Source organism: Poeciliopsis prolifica, unplaced genomic scaffold, assembly GCF_027474105.1.
Source record: "Poeciliopsis prolifica strain line A6 unplaced genomic scaffold, Auburn_PproV2 SCAFFOLD046, whole genome shotgun sequence".
NCBI lineage: Eukaryota > Metazoa > Chordata > Actinopteri > Cyprinodontiformes > Poeciliidae > Poeciliopsis > Poeciliopsis prolifica.
This window is the reverse complement of record NW_026562421.1, coordinates 3709422-3729836: the sequence shown is the minus strand read 5'-3', so window position 1 is coordinate 3729836 and position 20415 is coordinate 3709422. Positions and strand designations below refer to the sequence as shown.

Here is a 20415-nt window from a genome sequence, read left to right as displayed (position 1 = left end):
TTGTTTGTTTTGTAGAAATTTATTTCTGTTATCTACAATGGTCCTAATGCACTATCATAGAAAAGCGTCTGGTTTTCTAGTTTGAACTTGATTGAAAACTTTATCATCAGCAACAAGAACAAGATTTCAATCTTTCAAAACGTTTTCTAAATAAATTAAATAACAGCTGATTTGGTTGCATCATTTCAGTCTCTGAATAAACAGGATTTTACCTTTTGCCTCCATCTGTGGGTCAAAACTGCAACTCATGAAGTTGAGTTGCAGTTGAGGGCCGCACAAAATCAGTGCAGGGGCCACTAATGGCCCCCGCACTGCACTTTGGTCACCCTGTTTAAGTTTTTTTTCTTTTTTTCTTTTTTTGACCTTCCGACTCAATTTTGGCCCAAGTGACAAAAAGTTTGTACACCCCTGCTGTTTGTAGATCTAGTTAGCTGTTAGCATGTTAGCTAGCTGCTGGTTCTGGACTCAGATTCAGATGATGCAGAGATGCCGCCGCATCATAAGTCAGAGCTGACATTGAGAGGGAGAGTGCGTGTGTGCTCCAGCAGAGTTGGGTTTTTGCAAATGCGCGTGTGTGTAGGAGTGGTGCATGGAGCGAGGTCGAGGGAGAGAGCCGCTCCATAGTCTGGGTCTTTGTGCCTCAAGCAGTCTGTGTGAGTGGGAGGCTGGCAGGGAGGGGCTGCCAGCATTATCTTTCACCTCTCAAGGCCGCAGACGGAGCCGCAAGAGATAAAACACACACACACACACACACACACACACACACACACACACACACACACAGACGGTTCAGCAAGGGGCTGAGATGGACTGGAAAGAGCAAAGTGAGAGGTGGGGGAGAAAGGTGTGAGGAAGAGGAGCTGAGATGAATGGATGCTGGAAGAGGAAAACCAGCAGAAACAGAAACTTATTCTCCATGTTTCAGCCTCTGGTTCTGCTCCTAAGAGCTGCGTTTCCATTCATTTCTGTCTATATTATTCTAATGTGGAAAAAGACACAATTTTGCGACGATGGAGTTTAAATTAAACAAGAAATTAAATAAAAATCTCATGTGAATAAGCAAGTTTAATAAGTTATTAAAAATCACAGCAGCGACGGATGCATACGAGATTTGTTCATACGTCCGCGTGATCATCAGCGTTATAGTAGTAGTTTTCATTTTTCCATACATTGGTTGCTTTACTGATGCAGGATTAAACATAAGTGAAATTATAGTGTTTCTGTAAACACCGATTCATTACTGGATACTCAACAGAAAACATAATTTACTGTCGAACAACCAACTGACTCGCCGTCTCATTCAGTTGGGAAAAAGACGCCAAGCGTTGTAAATCTAACAGCGAGAGATATGGAAAGCCATCCAGCTCAAATATAAGTGAATTTTAACATGTAGAACAATTTGCCTGCTCGTTTTTAAATTAAATAAGAAATTAAATATCTTCAGCTGTGAGTAAGTGGAAAGTATCACTTTGCAGTCTGACACACATTCTACCTGAGGAAAATTCACTTGTTTTATCCGCAGGCATAAAACCTGAAATTATTAATGTTCTTCAGTTACTGAAATATTTACACTGTTTCAAAGCACCATGATGTTTGTTTCATTTTAATGGGAGCTTTCAGTCTGTTAACCTCTGCTGTGTTTTGTTTAATCATCATGGTTTATTTAGGACGATGTGGTTTTGTCAGTTTTATGAATCAAACTGAATATCTGGTGGTGTCAGCTGAGATTGTTTCTGGAGTTTAATTCAGAAGATCTGACGAGTTGAAGAGAGAATCCAGCTGCAGGGTGGAGGGAAAATCTCAGCTCTGAGACATGAAAACAGAGGCTGAACAGGAGCAATCTGAGGGGAATATTAGAGAAAACTGCAGGTCAGCAGGAAACGCACCAGGAATCCCTGCAAACTGAGTTAGCATAGTGCTAGTTTCACTAAAACAGTTGTTCTATTTTCAGATCTGAACATCCTGGGAAAAATCTCTAAAATAAATCGTGAATCTTAACTTCAAACTTGATTCAATTGAAAAATTTACTGCATGTTAGGAATTACTTGAGTTTTTGCGGGGATTTCAGTAAAACACCTTGTTGCCATCATGGTGCGCATCACTAGCAGTGGAGGAGATGCTCATGCTAATCTGTTGATAGCGGAGCTGATTTATTGTTCAGGGGATTTTTTCTGATCAATTCAAACGCTAACATGGCTGTTTTGTAAACTTTCAGTTGACAAAAGTTAAACGTTGAAGTTTTTGTTATCGACCATTAAGAATCCTTTAAGTCGTTATATGTTTATATTCAGGATCTTATTTTGAAGTCTGTTTTCACAGCAGTTCTGGTTCCTGTTTACATTTTCCTAATAATTTCAAATTTCAGAAACCAATTAAATATGGACAGTAGAGAACATAAACATAAATATGTTATCTAAAGATATAATAGATTATGAAAATTCTAAAATAAAATGAAATTAATGCTTGAAGGGCAGATATAAAATGAAATCACTAGTAGTGCTTTAGTCTCATCTTCTGCTAAATGGTTTAGTGCTTTTACATTAATTGAACTAATGTTTATGTTTATTTCTTTAGGGTTAGCATTGCTAACTCTTTAGCTAGCAGTACCCACCATTGGTTACTAGTATTACTAATTGAGCTGCATATTGTTTAGTCTGTTTTGTGTTTTTAAACCTGAAGGAAGGGGTAGTTTTTGTGTTTCTCTACTTTTACATCGGCGTCTCCTCTCCAAGTCAGTGAGATGTGCAGAACAGATGGCACTTTATCTGAATATCCCTGTGAAAACCACACACACCCTGCGTCCCCTGCAGTGTGTGCAAAGTAGGTCACAAGGCCAACGCTGACCATTACTGCCTCTGGACTGCGATGAGCAGCTTAGCTCACTGCAGCGACTCGCAGACAAACCAACAGGAAGTCAAGGAGATCATGAGGGAATCGGTACGCAGATCGGCATGATATCAGCGCTGACACGCCTTCACTGCATTCACACAGGAATATACAGAAACCAACCCGCTCTGTCCAAAAGGCACAGAGAGAAAATATCTGCGAGTCTGGGGGAAAATACTCCTGAATAAAATGAAGGAAAATGGGTAAGTGGCTGGAGAAACGAAGCAGAGCCAGAAGGCAGAGGGGAACAAGAGGAGCATAAAAAATTGGACGACTGCAGGAAGAAGGAGTGTCTTTATGCTCTTGTGAGACATCATGTGATTCCTCCCACCCTAAAGATGTCCAAAAAGCCCCTAAAAATTACCCTCATTCTGCATGAGCTGCCTTCTCTCACTGCTCAGCAAAGCGTTCATTCAGAGTTGATCTAATTCATTTAAATATATTAAGTAATGCAGTTTTTTGTTGAAGAGCCTTAATAAAAGCAGAAATGCCTTCAGTTTGGGTCAATGATGTGATACTCGTGTATTAACAGTCGTCTTCCTGCAGAAACTCAGATGCCTCTGACATAATGTTATCTGATGAGTACAGTGCACAACAATGAGTCAAGGCTTTTAGCAGGGAAAGCTACACCCACTGAGCCCTGCCCCCTCTCACTGCATGCACCGCTCCAACCTTCCCCCTCCTCATCCTCACTCACGTTTTGGTTTCTTTTGTCCCGCTTCTTCCTCTGGCTCTCATCTCTGGTCCTCCGTCAGTAAACGCCAGGTTCCTCTCCGCTCCCTTCCTCTAAAACTGTAAATCTGACACAGATTCTCTCACAAGTTGGTAACATTTACTAGGAGTGGGAATATTGTATCATTAGGAAGATGATAAATATCATTCTGCCAATGATATTTTAGCATTTAATCAAATTACTGTTTATTGGATTGAAATTTGTTCCATTCAATTAATTAATAAAGTTCTTCTCGTGTTGTAGTTTTGGCCTCCGTCCAGCAGAGGCCGCCAGTAGTCATTCTTAAGCAGAACCAGTTGCTAAGTAAATTAAAGATGACCATCTGAATCCCAGAACAAGAAAGAGAAACATGTGGGTGAAAAATTCACTTTATGCTGTTTTATGTTTTGTACGATGCAAAATTTGGGTCGTTGTTGGTAGAAAGAAAAATGAAAAGGAGGAATAAATGTCCGACAAAATAACTAGAAAAAATTTTGGAAATTTCTGAGTGTCACTACTCTAGAAATCAAAGATTAGGGAGAAAAAAAAACAGAAATTTCAAAATTAATCCACAAAATTTTCTAGAAAACAAACAAAAAATAGTGACAACTGTTCTTTGCTCTCAGCTGGGTTGCATTGTTTCTAAAAATATAAACTTAATGCCAGTTAAAACAACAAAATACTAAATCTTGACTGAAATTAATTAAAAGTGAGGAGACCTGCTATCTGCATACAGTGACAGTTGGTTTTTCTGTGCTCTGTTGGGTTGCACAGTAAACATGTAACATTTTACACACTGCTTCCCAAAATTATCCGGCGTAAAATACAAATAACTGTAGAAAAAAAAAGTTGAACATTTTGATTTTTGTTCTTTAGTTGTTTTTTTTTTTTAAAGAAATGTGAAATGTTTAGATGTCTGCCTCCTTCGTCTTGCAGATTTTACTTTTGTTTCTCCATGGAGCGTCGAGCAGCAGCTCGGTGTGTCAGTCCACCTGCTGAGGCCTAAACATGATGGACAGCAGGAAATCAGGAAGAGATGTGGGTGAAAGGCCAGAGTGGGATGGAGTGTGAGGGAGAAACATTAATGCTAAGAGCCAGAGAGTGTGGCGTGAGACGAAACTGTAAATGACAGATGAGTGTGTGTGTGTGTGTGTGTGTGTGTGTGTTGTGTGTGTGTGTGTGTGTGTGTGTGTGTGTGTGTGTGTGTTGTCCCGTTGGCATCATGACGCTCGCGTTGTGCTCGTCTCTTCCTACTAGCTCGTTGATTGACTGCATTGCTCTGTTATCTCTGTATTCAAGCATGACTCAACCTCCTCGACAGTGAAAAACAAATAAAATAAACTCCTAAGAAACGATGCAGGAATCCCCGTCTGGTCCGACCCCTGACCCTCGCTGGGGTTCAGTTAGTAGCCAAGGTTGTTCTGTCATTTGTCATCCAAAACTTTGGGTGAAACATAAAATCGTCCTGAATTCATATCCTGAAACGTATTAGATGATTAACTGCTTGGACTCCAAATATTGGAAATATTGATGTAACCATTTATGTATGTTACTGGAAGGGACGTCGCGTGACATCTGTGTTCCTGCTTGCTTCGCATTGAGTCTGGAAAATGACACAATTATGGAAATAATCTGAGAATAAACACAATGATTTATTGCTGTCAACATTACAACAACTAGATAATAAGATGCAAGTTGTCACATTTCAATGGTTAATGTTTTTGTTTTTAAATTGGCAAAGAAGAGGAAAGTAGCTCAGTTATGCTAGCTTGACACTTGACAACCTTAACATTTAGATGTTCTGTGGAATTCAGTGAGTTTCGGTTCACTTAAAAAAAGGAAGTCAATAGATCAGAGTTCAAATTATTTAATCAACCTCCACTGAGTTCAGGCGATCACCTTTTAATAATCAATAAATAAACATCAAGCCTGAAAGCATAAAACACGCAAAGGACCGAATGTTCTGTTCTTTGTGTGGGAAACATTTGCGAGTGTTTTGATGTTGATGTTCCTGATAATGAACGTAATCTGTTGCCACAGCAACGGATAAAGCCGACGCAGACGGCGCTAAAAAGCAGAAAATGAGTAGTTTTGAGTTGTCTTTCACCTGCTGTTTCATGGTATTTTGACTCTGGTTGTGGTGCAACGCAGCCTGTAATTTCTGAAAGTTCAATAAACGGGAAAAACGGACAAGTTGCTTCATTCGTTCATAAAACGTCACGATGCTCAGAACAGTCCTCAAACTGGATGAAATATTTCCTGGAGTGTATTGCAAAGTATGGCTGCCACAGCTGCAGTTCATTAAATTAATCAACTGTTGATTAAATTAATAACTGTGTAAAAAACAACAAACTCATAATTACTTCAAAAATGTTACTAGATTTTCACCAACTGCAGTTACAGTCCAGTTACCCATGAGATATCTGCTGATCCACTGTTTACTATATTAGCTGGGCACCATTAGCAGGCGCTAACACCGTCGGCAGGAGTTCATACCAAATCAAAACATTATCGGGAGATAATGAAGCGCCACATGTTTTCATTTAAATTGATAAAAAACCAACAGTATTTTTACTGTGTTGATTCATCTGAAATAAATGTTTCTCAAATAAAGTCTGTTGTTGCTAATTGAGAATTCCTTCAGTGTTCGGACACAAACTGGGGTTTAGTTTGGCTTTGACTCGATGGGCCCAAACATTCAGCGCGCGCGTGTGTGTGTGAGTTGTGTGTGTGTGTGTGAGTGTGTGTGTGTGTGTGTGTGTGTGTGTGTGTGTGTGTGTGTGTGTGTGTGTGTGTGTGTGTGAGTGAGTGAGTGTGTGTGTGTGTGTGTGTGAGTGAGTGTGTGTGTGTGTGTGTGTGTGCGGTACCTACAGGGAAGTTGTCTTGGGAACAAAGCTTACTGAGCTCAGGGCTAATTTGAATATGTGTGTGGGGGGTTCAGGGTGAGCAGGCAGTGGCAGTCTGTGACAGCAGCGTCTTTGTTGACTGTACCATCTTCCTATTTGACCTTCTACTCAACCCATCCCCTAACACTGAACAAGTCCTGTCCCCGCACACACACACACACACACCCACACACACACATAAAACCTACAGAGACCTTGTTTGTTCTCAGATGTTCTGGACCTCCCATCTTTCAGACATGTTTTATTAACTTGTCACAAAGAATTGTCCTTAAATGTTTTATATAATTAACTCTCCTAATTTCCATTTTGAGATCGGAATTTAGAAAGAGTCCAATTTTATTCAATGGGAAATTGGAATTAATTCTGATATTTTCATAAAAACTGCAACAAAAACAGGAACCTCTGCAGTTTTTACTGGCATCATGGTGCATAATGAGTCTCTTCAGCATCATCTTCACCGGTTCTTTAGCTCTTGGTTTGGAGTTGCTAGCAAAATCATGTTCGGTCTCCCAACTGAACATGATGGATGTTCAGTTCCCAGAGTGCTAACACGAGATGAATGTTGCAGCTTCAACCATGTTCAAACTGTCTTGGCTGATTTATTTGGTTTTTTCTCTCACTAGCGCGAGGCGTAGCTAGACCATCTGTGGTCCTACAAACCTCAGTTTGGTTGAAGTGAACTGTGGTGCGGTTTAAATATGAAAGACAAGCGGACCACAGACAGAAAGTGGACTACAGTGCAGGGAATTCTGGGTAAATACAACCGAAACCAAACGCTTTAGCATCGCGCTAGCAGGAAAAAAAGCTCGTCATCTTTTGTCGACAGGAGAAATCCTCCAACTGCTAAAATCCGATGCCCTCCATTTTTGTTTACATTTTGTTAGGAATGAAGTTGTGCTCAGTGTCTTCGTCTGAGATGTTAATGTCATTTTCGTCAGTGGTTTTTGGTACAGCGCCCCTGCAGGTGAGGAGGGGAACAGGTTGCTCAAAGTGTTTGGTTGGTTTGACTCTGAAAATGAAATAATTGTTGCAACTTTGATTCCCAATTCAACCGAATCTGCGGGACCACCGTAGGTGAAAACACGGTCAGTTCAGTTGTTGCTGTGTGAGGCGTTTCCTCCTCCTGTTGATGATGATGAGCAACTCAAACATCAGCGTGTGAATGTTGGACATCCGTAGACCCGGCTGCGTCTGGTTCTGTTGGTGCCAGCTGGTCCTGTCAGACAGGGGCTGGCCGTCGGGAGGAGGAGGGGCAACGCGCTCACTGTGTGGGGGTGATCGTGGGGTTGCTCTGACGATGCCAGGAACAACTCAAGCCTTCGCTGGGTGTGGCGGCGTCCGCCGTGACCCATCAACACAATCAGTGGTCAACGCTGCCCAGCTAGCCGCTCCCACATGGTGGTGAGGACGTTAGCATCTGCTGCGGCTAGCTGCGGTTAGCCTCACACTGCCTGCAGATAGCAGAGCTTCAGTTGAAATATGATGGAGGACAAGCCATTCGCGCTCCCTCACCTCCATCCAGCCCTGAACCGCTCTTCTTCCTGCCACTTTCTGAATCACTTTTCCCTTTTGTTTTCCTCACGTTTTTTTTGAGTCTGTTTGGACTCTTTTCATTTCCTCCACTTCTTTCTTCTGCAGCTCTATTATCTGCTCAGATTGATCTGTCCTCCATTTTCCTCTCATTGCCCACAGGGCTGGACAATAAATCAACAAAAATGTTCTGCTAATCAGTGTCAATAGATAATATAATAGATAATATAATAGATAATATATCCATAATTTAACTGATCCAGAACCACACAGCATTCTGGAACATGCAGCCTTGCAACAACCTGCTGGGCGAACCAGCAGTTTCAAGCTTCACAACCAGAGTTTCCCCCGGTGTATTATAGGCCTGGCGGCCCGCCATGCTGCACTCGCCCCACCGCCAGGCAAAGCCTTTCTTGTTCGTTTGCTTGAAAATTAAAAAAGAAAAATTGTTAATTTTTTTTTCTTTTCTTTTTAAGCCAGATTGCAAGCATCTGTTGCTCTAAGCGTTTTCACCGACTAAGGAAAGGAGATCGGGCTTTTTCTGTTGTTGCTCCTAATTTATGGAACAATTTGCCTTTTCAGATTAGATCTGCTAGCAGCCTGGATCATTTTAAATCGCTTCTCAAAACTCATTTTTATTCGTTGGCTTTTAACTGAAGCAATTTTTTGATATTCTGTTTTATCTACTTGTGTTACTGTTGTTCCTGTGCAGCACTTTGGTGCAGTTTTATACCTGTTTTAAAGTGCTATATAAATAAATTTGACATTGACATTGACATTGACATTTATAGGCGGACCAATCACACCGCTGCGCTGCGCGCCTCCTTTCACTCAAACTGGACGCAGTGACCTGTATGGACATTTACATCGACCCGATGAGGAATTATGTTTCTTTCCAGAGTTCTAGGTCGCGGTAGGAGTTCAAACCCCACTGCATTAGCTTCGGCTGTGCAGCTCTACGTGAACTCCTGGAAAACTTGTAGTCGCGCCTTTGACTCCATCTGACTCCACCCAAATCTGTCCAAAGTCTCTACCAGAGAAGCTTGTCACCTTAAAATTCTTCGAACTGCTGATGGACTTATAAGTAAAACATTTAATCAGTGTAAATTATTTTTAAACCTCATATTTCCCCTTCTTCTTGTGGCAGTGAAATAGAGTCGTTGAATTATTTGTTTACGTTTGTGTGTATTTTGACTTCAGCTGATAGAAAATGGCTGGTTTCGAGTGTTTCCTGCTGCAGATCAGCTGTTTGCTGTTATTCTTACACCAGAGATGGAAAAGGCTTCCAGCATGTTCAGCTGATTCATGTTTTATCTGCTGATATCTGAGAGCGAAGAGGCCAAGGTAACATGAAGAAAAGCCGACTAATAACACACCGACCTACATTGTTTATCCGTAATTGCCTCACATATTTTGCTGTGGCTCGGCGGGAGGCGGGATGTTCTGTTTTCTGAGCCACAAAGGGACGTGGGATTGCTGTGGCGTCGGAGGTCAGAGAGAAGCAGAGCGCCAACAGAGGCAGGTCGCTGAAGGTTGATGGCTTATAGAAAGTGAAAGGAGAGGAAGCGCCACACCCGTCCAGAAACGCACCGCGTAGACGCAGCACAGAATACGTCCTGGTGCAGTCTGAGTCCTGAGGGGACGTTTGAATCAACTTAGCAGGAATTAGACAGGCCCCGTTTCTTCAACACTGCTTCTCTCTCAGAGCCAGATAAATAATCGTAAATAAGCACCAGTATGATGAAGATGCTGAGTCTCCCTCATGTCGTTTTAGGTTCTCTGCTTCCTTCCCCCTTCTTCCTCTTCATCCTCTTCCTCCAACCCGCCAGCCATGACCCCCCATCCTCTTCATCCTCCTCCTCCTCCTCCCACCCTTCTGATGACCTCTTTTCTTCTGCCTCAGTACCTTCCGTACTTCTACTTCCCTTCACTAATAAACAAAACCAATTTATTTCACAAAGCTAAAACAGAAGCAGTGAAGAAATAATAAGACTTTTATTCTAATTAATCTCCAACATAAGTTAGTCTCATGTGACGTCACACTTCCCTGAACTTTGTAACGGACAGCCATCTTGGTAGGCAGTGAAGGACTGTAGAACTGGGTGGGGTAGAACTGGGTGGGGTAAAACTGGGTGGGGTAAAACTGGGTGGTGTAGAACTGGGTGGGGTAAAACTGGGTGGGGTAGAACTGGGTGGTGTTCTCTGTCTTCTTGGTATTAGTCAGAACTTCAGCAGCAGCGTTCTAGATCAGTAATCGATGCGTCTAAATTAAATGCATGGATGAGTTTCTCTGAGACTTTAGTCCTCAAATCTTGGAAATGTTCTTCAGGTGACAGAAGGCCGACTTTGTAACTGTCTTTATGTGAATCTGAATGTTAAGATCCAGTTTTCGGGCCTGATTTCTAGTTTCCAGATGTAATAACTGAGTTTAGATCATTCCTCTTTAGGTTCAAAGATAATAACCTCAGCTTTGTTTCTGTTCATCTGGAGAAAGTTGCGTCTCATCCACACATTACTGGAACTAGAACTGATGTCCAGCATGTGTGGGGTCTGCAGAGATGTCAGCTGTCCTTTTTCTGATGGACATTTAGATTTTGGGAAGTTCTTTTATCTTGTGTAATGGGAAACTCAGCAGCTGAAAATGTAGCAAATGTTGTGATTTTTGGTTGCCAATCGAACCGGGTCTGCCGCACCTTTAAGATGCCATTGGAGAGTTTTATGTCTTTTTTTTTGCTCCTCTAAGTTGAATTTCCGACTCTGTTTCCACCTTCAGATGATTCATCGTCAGAAAGCGGCAGCGGTAACGGCCTACCTGCCCTGACTCCGCCCTGCTCTGCTGTGACAGACGGCGCCATCATTAGGGAAACCGAGGTCGTTAACGGCGGCAGCGGCTCGGCGCCGCTGGACTTCAGCAGGCCGACCTCTTCTTCCTCATCGTCAGAGGACCAGCAGGCAGGGAACCTGAGCGAACGCCTGCCGCTGCCTACCTCACACCTTCCCATCACTGTGTCGGCCGCCGCCGCCGCGCTGCTCGGAGCGCTGCACCCCAACGCGCCCGAGGAGCTGCGCAGGAAGTACCCGCTGGCCGCCAAGCCGCCGCATCCGGCGCTGCCGCACGCGCACAGCACACACACACCGACACACACGCCGCCGAGCTGCGACTGGACCGGGACGGCCGGGACTACGGCAACAAGGTGAGACCACAAACCTGACCTGCTGGGAGCCGAGGGAGGAGTTAGCTCTGAACGCAGCGCACAAAATGATTTAGATGGAGCTACAAAAAGAATTCACTTACAAATGTTTTTTCAAACTTTTTTTAGTTTCAGTTTTTTTATTTTTAGAACAAACTTTATGGCCTCAGTTTAGCTCCGTACCTCTGGCTCATCTACATGTAAAAGTAATGTTAACTCCTGTGTGTCTGTATCTATCATGTTGCTCCACAAAAGCTTTTTGGTGTTCAGAGATTATCAAAATTTTTTCTTCAGGATATTACAGTCAGAATTAAAAAATAAAAATGAAAATCAGTGGCCCTAATCTTCTTCCATACAGGAAAAACTATGATTCTTTATTGTTTTAAAGATTTTTTGTTTACAATCATTTCTACTGGGAATTTTTATAACTAGAAAAAAATTAATTCTAATTAATAATAATAGTAGTAATAATCATAATAAATAATAATAAATAATAATTTTCTTGAGCAGCTTTTTGCATATTCCCACTGCTCTTTTGATAATTTCTTTTGTGATAAAATTTTAATATTTGGGGTTTGAAAGCCTCCAAACCATCACTCTCATCTTCTGCCCTTTTCAAGATTTCTAATCTAAGATAAAAAATTATTTCAATTATCAATTATTCAGATAAATTTTTAAAAATTTAAAAATTCTGCAGATTTTTCATTTAGCCACCTAAACTTTTTTGACATAATACTAAAAGTAAATACTAAACCTGAGCTAAGATTTTGTTATTTCCATCTTGTTGCTGTTTTCTGGAGATGAAATGGTTGGAAAATCTCATATTATTTTTCACTATATTTATTCTTACTGAAAAATACAACACATTACAGCAACTGCAGCTTTTTCTAAGAAAGACAGACATTGTAGTACAAAAGCATAAAAATAAAGTAAGAGTTTTTTCTGTTTTTATACAATTTAATTTGTTTTTTTGCTCTCTGCGGTGAACAGAAGAGAATCTCTTTGAAAGAAAGTCATTTCTCCTTTTATTCAGACTGGAAAAGCCGTAATCTGTCGGAGCTTTTTGCCGGTTAATTAATAAGGACACCCACGTCGCCTCGTTCTCTATTAAAACCCAGAATTATCCCAGAGAAATAAAAAGCAGGAGCTTCTCGTCTTTGTACTGCAGCTGAAAGCCGAACAATGAACTCCGGCCTTGGAGGCGCAGAGTTTCTCCCGGGCCCGGTTCGGACCCAGTTCGGACCCGGTTCAGACCCGGTTCAGACCCGGTTCAGACCCGGTTCAGACCAGGTTCAGACCCGGTTCAGACCAGGTTCAGACCAGGTTCAGACCAGGTTCGGATGCAGTGCAGCGGCTTCACGTTTCTCTCATTTAGAGCCGCCGCTACGGAGCAACAACACGTTTTTCGCTGCGTTGTGGAGGCGTTAAGTTCACTTTTAGTGTTGCTCTGTTTTTCTCCTGACTTTAAATTTGTTTATGACTTTATATTCACTAAACATCAGGGGGGTTCAAAGTGTGGCGCATGGGCTATTTGTTTCACCTGATCTAATTTTTTTTAGGGCCCCAGAATTTAAAGGGAAAATATTTTATAAAATCAACTTTTTTTTCAACTTTACATTGTGTTATAAAACAAACCTTTGATTCTTATATGCATGTTTGAGAAATCCTGTAATCTCCATGGCAACCATTCAGCTGTGGACCGAGCCCCGCCTTCAAGGCGCAGCTCCTCTCCCACTTAGCTCCTACAGACTAGCCAGCAGCAATTAGCAAACTGCTGGTGGAACTGCTGAGCTCATCATAGAAGCTACTGTTCAGTTAGAAGCTGGTAAAAACATTAAAGGGTTACTAGAGGAGCCATGTTGTGATGACTTCAGAAAGAGCAGGAGCTTCTTAAAGATACAGACCCCCAATTTCAAGGTATTAAACTACAAAATCACATTTCTTTGAAGTCATATTGTTTGGCATTTTTTAAGAACTGAAGGGAACACAGTCACTTGATTGCTATAAAATGGCTGCTATGTGCCTGAAAAAACATTTTTATGTGTTTCTTGAAAATAGACAAAATATTTATGAAGTTATTGCTCTTTTTTGAGAGATTGGTGTCAATTTGTGTTAGAAACAAAGATCAAACTAAAAATAACTCATTCTAACTCTGTCTGTCTGCAGACCGTTGACATATTCTGTGTAATAATACTCTTATTGTTATTTTATATTTATTACTGTTAATATAGTCATTGCTATATTTGAGAACATTTTTTTATATATTTTTAGTTCAATATTTTCAAATATATTTTTAATATTTAATTATTTTTTGCTTACCTCACAAAAATAATAAAGAAAATAAATGTATGGGTTTGAATAATTATGATTTTAGACTTTTCAATTCAACTAAAATGTTTAATTTTTATTTCCAAGTTTTGTGTTTTGCGTCTCTAAGCCTAGAAACCCATCAGTAAAGAGTTTGTACTGTTTGCTTCTTGAATTATTGTTAAAAATAGGAAAAATCCATCAAAACAAAATAATACAATTAAAACAGGCAGGTCTGAAGACGACAGGACATTTTTTGACTGAAAGTGCGACTTTAGGAGCAGGAAAAGAGAAAGCAAAGTATCCGTTTCCATGTAACAGGCCTCGACACATCGGTGAATGTTTGCAGCTGTGAAACTAATTTATACCTTTTGCAAAGATACACTTTCTGCTGTTTGAGTGGAAAACTGTCAGGTCGAATAATTTTTCTTTTAAAGGAAAATCCAAACTGACTAAATAAAAATAAGAATTTAATAGCATAAATGTTTGAAATCACAGATTTCAAACCGACTGATGTTTTAGCAATTTTATGTCTCTGAGTTATGATCACGTAACTCAGAGACATTGGAGGAAACACATTTCCACTAATGTGCCAATAGTGGAGCTAGATTTCCATCCAGAGCTTTAGCTAGCTTTGAAAACATTTAGCGTGATTTGTGTTTTAGCATTAGCTTCCACTAAATACTGTGTTGATGTAGCGCTTTAGCATTAGCTTCCACTACATACTTTGTTCATGTAGCGCTTTAGCATTAGCTTCCACTAAATACTGTGTTGATGTAGCGCTTTAGCATTAGCTTCCACTAAATACTGTGTTGATGTAGCGCTTTAGCATTAGCTTCCACCACATACTGTGTTCATGTAGCGCTTTAGCATTAGCTTCCACTAAATACTGTGTTGATGTAGCGCTTTAGCATTAGCTTCCACCACATACTGTGTTCATGTAGCGCTTTAGCATTAGCTTCCACTAAATACTGTGTTGATGTAGCGCTTTAGCATTAGCTTCCACTAAATACTGTGTTGATGTAGTACTTTAGCATTAGCTTCCACTAAATACTGTGTTGATGTAGCACTTTAGCATTAGCTTCCACTAAATACTGTGTTGATGTAGCACTTTAGCATTAGCTTCCACTAAATACTGTGTTGATGTAGTGATTTACAGTTAGCAGAACTAGTCATTATAAGAGCTAACATTAACACTGTGTTGTTGAAGCACTTTAGCTTGTGTGGAACTGATGTTTATGATTTGTGCCTTGGGTTTATCATAGCTAACTATTCAGCTAGTGGTATCCACCACTGATTATGATGATTTTCCTCCTATAGCTCACTTAACATGTAAGATTAGAATATTACATCAGACCAAAAGTAAATTTTAATACAGAAAAATGGGCTTATTGAAAACGTTCGATCAGGACCAGGATTGACGTTTCACAGCAAATGACCAAACTTCAGTCTAAACACCTTGGAACAGTGAAATCGGTTCAGCGCAGACCGTCTGTGTCCAGTCCCCTCAGTACAGCTCGGGGGGAAGCTACGACAGCATCAAGACCGAGCTGAGCGCAGAGGACCTCACCACGGGGCGCCACGGTAACCAGGTCGCCCCCGACGACGACGACGACGACCACGACGACCACGACGACAACGACAAGATCAACGACACGGAGGGCGTCGACCCTGAGAGGTTAAAGGCCTTCAATGTAAGTCAGGAGGAAATTCATCAGTTTCAACTAAAGTTTCTCAGTTTTAGGGGAAAAAACAAAATCTGAAATTCTGTAAAAATCCACAAAACATTTAGAGCAATTACATCAATGTTTCAAATCCTAGCTTGCTGCATGGTGGGCATCAAAATGTTATTAGCACTTTAGCATTAGCTTCATGTCGGTGTGCTGTTAGTGGAACAGATGTTTATGATGAGCGGTTTTATCAGCAGCCGTGCTGTTTCAGATGTTTGTTCGCCTCTTTGTGGATGAGAACTTGGACCGAATGGTTCCCATCTCCAAGCAGCCCAAGGAGAAGATCCAAGCCATCATCGAGTCCTGCAGCAGACAATTCCCAGAATTCCAGGAACGCGCTCGCAAGCGCATTCGCACCTACCTCAAGTCCTGCCGGCGCATGAAGAAGAACGGCATGGAGGTGGGCTACTAAGAAAATCAAAAAAGTTTTAAAAGTGTCGGTTTTACTACTCAGGGTTTTTTTTTGTTGGTCTTTTAGCTTCGATAGCATTAAGTATTTACTTATATGTTGTAAATATTATGTCATTTAAATACACATTTTCATTTGCTTATTCTAAAAGTTTAATGTTTTTCCTGTTTTGAAACATCAAAAAACAACAATGACAAGTCTGTGTTTTTTAAATTTCACACACACAAAACAAACAAGCTTTACATGCCAGGTTTATTTAACTAATTAATCTACATTTATTTAATACATTTAAACACATTAATTTTTATATTACTCCCATTTATTTTTAATAAATACATATTTAAGGGTCATTTAGGTTTTTTCAATTAGGAGATTAAAGGGTAAAAACGCCATAAACCTGAACTGACGAAGCTTTAATTATAATGTCTCTACTGCCCCCCTGTGGTCGAATGTCACATTACTTCCAAAGACAGAAAATAAAACAGGACAGAATTGACATAATTAGTGAATGAAAGTCTCTCTAACGCCGTGTTGCTTCCAGACCCGCCCGACTCCTCCTCACCTGACCTCAGCCATGGCTGAAAACATCCTGGCCGCCGCCTGCGAGAGCGAATCCCGCAACGCCGCCAAGAGGATGCGCCTCGAAGCTTTCCACGTAAGCGACGCTCCGGATTCGCCAGACAGAGAGAAATATCTGCTGGCTAAAACAAAACGTGTTCATGTCGAGTTAACTGAGTTTACATAAAAATGTCTACAAATAAAGTAACTCAGTAGCAAAATAGACAAGTTTTATTTACTGGGAATTAATTAAAAACTACAAATAATTTTGAAATTCTACAAATTCAAGTTGGTTTAAAGTAATTTATTTTCAAATATTTTATCTTGTTCTATTTTTGTTTTTATTTAATAATTAATAGAAATGTTTCTACTAAATATAGTTATTTTTAAATATTTTTTACATCTTACCCAAATATGATTATTTATTAGATCAAAAAAGGTATTATGGTTTCTAGTTGATATAGTTTTTTATTAATTATTATTATTGTTATTAACATTATTTTTATTTAAAAACTACTTTTTTGTTTTCCATACTTATTATTATTGATTCTTCTTATTATTATAGTTTCGTTATTTATGTAAAGTTATTTATTTTTAAATCTGGACTTGAAATAAATTTAACATTATTAGTAAAAAGATCCAATATTCTTTTTTTGTGTATCTTTAGCAAAAATAATAAAAATAATTTAATGAAACAAATCTTTGATCCCCAAGGGAAATTATTTATTTTATTTTATGTGATTTTATATTTAAAATATTATTATAATAATTACCATTGCTGCTGTTATTATTAAAAGTTTTTTTATTGTTTCTAGTTAATATCAAGTTAATTATTTCCACACTTTATCCTGTTTTTATTATTAAAGGGTTTTGTGGACTGTCAACATTTTTACTGTTTAATTAATTTTACATAATTATTCCCTTTTTGACCTTTAATAAAGTCAAATGTATAAATATTATCAGTTGTTATCTGCCACTAGATGGCGCTCCGCTGTGTTCCTGTTTGCAGTAGAGGCTGTTCTTCCCCCTGTTTGGACCTGAACCGGGTCAGATGTTGACCGGTCTCTGTCTGCATCCTGCTTTGGTTTCATTAATGAACTCCCATATTTCCCATAATTCCAGGATGAGCAGGTATCCCTGGAAAAGCCGTCCGCCGGCGGCGGGCGGCGGCGCCCTGAGGGACCCCGTCCCTGGCTCACTCTGCCTACTCCTTGGCTGCATCAGCCTTCCCCTCCCAGGACTCGCAGCTCTACATCAACGGGCCGGACTCAGCTACGGTTACCGTGGTTACCCGGGCCTGAGCGCCGCCGTTCAGCACCCCGTCTCCCTGACGACCGGCGCCACCACTCAGAGCAACGGTGAGCGAGGGATGAAGCTGGGAGGATGATGAGGATGATGGGATTTCATGTCTGGGTTACACATGGCCGTGCTGTCGGGCTGAAACGATCGATCGTTTATTGATTATTATTACTCTGGGTTTTTAGAGCCAGCTCCTCTCTTGACCCAAATAATCCAGAATCACCTGTTGGAGCAACGAAGAGAACTGCATGATGATAAAGTGGAAGAAAAACAGCTGACTCATCACTATGCTTCAGGGTTGAAACGATTAATCGGATTAATCGAGTAATAATTGATGAATAATTAACTGGAGTCGTATCTTCCTGAAGGACCGGTGCAGAGACGTCCCACTAATATGTCCTGCACCTTTTTCCTTTATGTACCTGATTCTCTGTAAATCTGCTTTTTTGATGCTTTTTAAAATTCCTTTGGAAAACGTAGACGGCAGGTCAGCTCAGCAATCTGGTGGAGTAATTAACAAATAATCAATTAATCGTTAATTGGAAAAAAACAGACTAAAAAAAAGACCATTTGCTAAAGGAGCAATAGACTCAGAGCAGTAACTGAATCATAACTGTCCAAAAATATTACATTTTCCATTTAAAATAAAAAAAAAACTTTCCTGTACATTTTCCTAGCAGAACTCCTCAAGTGGAGGTTTTAGCTTCACGTGGTTCAAACCATGTTTCTTCTGATCAGAGCTTTTTCCCTCCATGTTTGCTGCTATAAGGAAAACTGCAGTTTTTCAGCAATAACTGATCAAACTTATGGAGTTAGCAACAGATTGTTCCAACAGGCAGCGAATTTAATGGAGCTCATTGAAATAATTTCCCTGTTTTCAGCAAAGAAGGAGAATGTATTACTGCCACCTTGTGGTAGCAGCCTTGCATTACAATCTGAAGCGTCCAGCTGCCAGACTTGTTCTTATTTTTGGGCCCTGCAGTAAAACAGATATGAGCTCAACATCACAGAGTTATTTTTTACTGTGTCACTGATTCTTCGGTGTTCGTCTCACCGTCTCCTCCAGGTCCCACAGACCTCAGCATGAAGTCGCTCTCCTCCACCAACATCACCAACTGCTCCTCTTCCACCACCACCAACAACCTCAGCGGGCGCGGCGGCGGCGGAGGGGGCGGGGCGTCCACACAGCTCAGCCAACCAGAGATCACGGCCGTGCGCCAGCTGATCGCCGGTTACCGGGAGTCGGCGGCCTTCCTGCTTCGCTCGGCGGACGAGCTGGAAAACCTCATCCTGCAGCAGAACTGAGGAAAACACGACACACACACACACACACACACACACACACACACACCCACACCCACACACACACACACACACCCACACACACCCACACACACACCCACACACACACACACACACACACACACACACACACACACACACACACACCTCACGAAATGCTTGTTTAGTGTCTGCTTCGCCTGTGATGAACTCCAGACCTCCTCTACTGTCTGTGATTCGGATTCGGTGGAATAAAAACAGAAACTATCTCCCCACATCTAAACGGACCGACTCTGCATGTGGGAAATAATTTTTTTTATTAATTTTTGTTTCGTTTTGAGGTAAACCTGGAGCAGAAAATCCCCTCCTCTCCTGTGTGGAAGCGCCTCACAATCAGCTGGAGAGGAAAACTGATGGTACTTAAAAAACTGCCCAGATTAAATAGAAAAGTGTTGTTTTTATTATTATTATTTTCCAGTGAATTTGTTGAATACTGAATAATTTAAACTAATATCTGATGAGTCCCAGATGGACTTTTGATTTAGTTTTGTTTCTTTGCTTCACTGCAAAAACCCAAAATCTTACAAAGTATTTCAGTCCAGTTTCTTGTATATTAATACACTTAAAATAAAGCAAATCTAACTTTCAACATTAAATAGCAGCTTGTTTTAAGTGAATATTTCTTTAGTATTGATAAACTAATTTGCTCCACTGGCAGATTTTCTCCCTATAACAGGAAATTGTTTCCATGTTATGAGTGAAACTATCAGCCAATAGAATTACAATTTGGTTGCTAGGTGACAGGTTGTGCTTGGCTGGCGTTGCTAGGCAACAGGGCCCTTTGATTCTGTAATAAGTGAAATAATTTGTCAATTTTTTTATGAATATGAAGGAATTATGATTTACAAGCTCCTACATCTTGCTGAGAAGTTACTTCTAAGTTAGTTTTATCTTATTTAAAGTGCTCCAAGATATGGGGATTAAAAACTAGATAGAAATCTTTGGTAAGATTTTATGTATTTGCAGTGTTGTTTAATTGACCGATTTAAAAACGCGGCACTAAACTGGAGAAGTCTTTAATTTAAAGGAGAAACGACAGATTTTTGTTGTTTTGCTAGCTTGTACATACCTGCTCTCTCTGTCCTGCAGCACTTTTCTCTCCTCAAACCTCCCGACTCTCACTGTTTTTTACCCAGGAAGCAACTCGCTGCTCACTTTATGCATCCATTTTTCTTTGAGCACCAGGAATTACCTCAGATCACACCTGCCGACTCCGCTTTCGTGTCCTCGTCATTCCCAAACGGAAACCAGTTTACTCCGACTCCCCCACTGCAGAAATGAAGCATTTCAACGACTCGCTGACCTCTGAACTTTTCCTTTTCTCCGCGCGGGTTTGTTGGCGTCCTGCTGTAAATAACCAGTTTATCTTGAAAACTTGAAGAATCGGAGCTGAAGCCGGCGGGAGTGTGATAGTTTTGTTCTTAAATTGCGTGTGTATGTGCGTGTGTGTGCAGGGGGGTGGAGTGGGAGGTGGGTCTCCTCTTTACAAACGTACACCTCAGCATCTTCGGGTAAATATACCTCCTCCTTCCCATCCTCTCCATCT

The 20415-nt window shown here is 40.7% G+C and overlaps 1 pseudogene; it reads left to right on the top strand.

Annotated features, from left to right (window-relative positions):
* Positions 1–19258, top strand: part of LOC129377128 (nucleolar protein 4-like) — a 65600-nt pseudogene extending 46342 nt beyond the window's left edge.
* The last annotated feature ends 1157 nt before the right edge of the window (positions 19259–20415 follow it).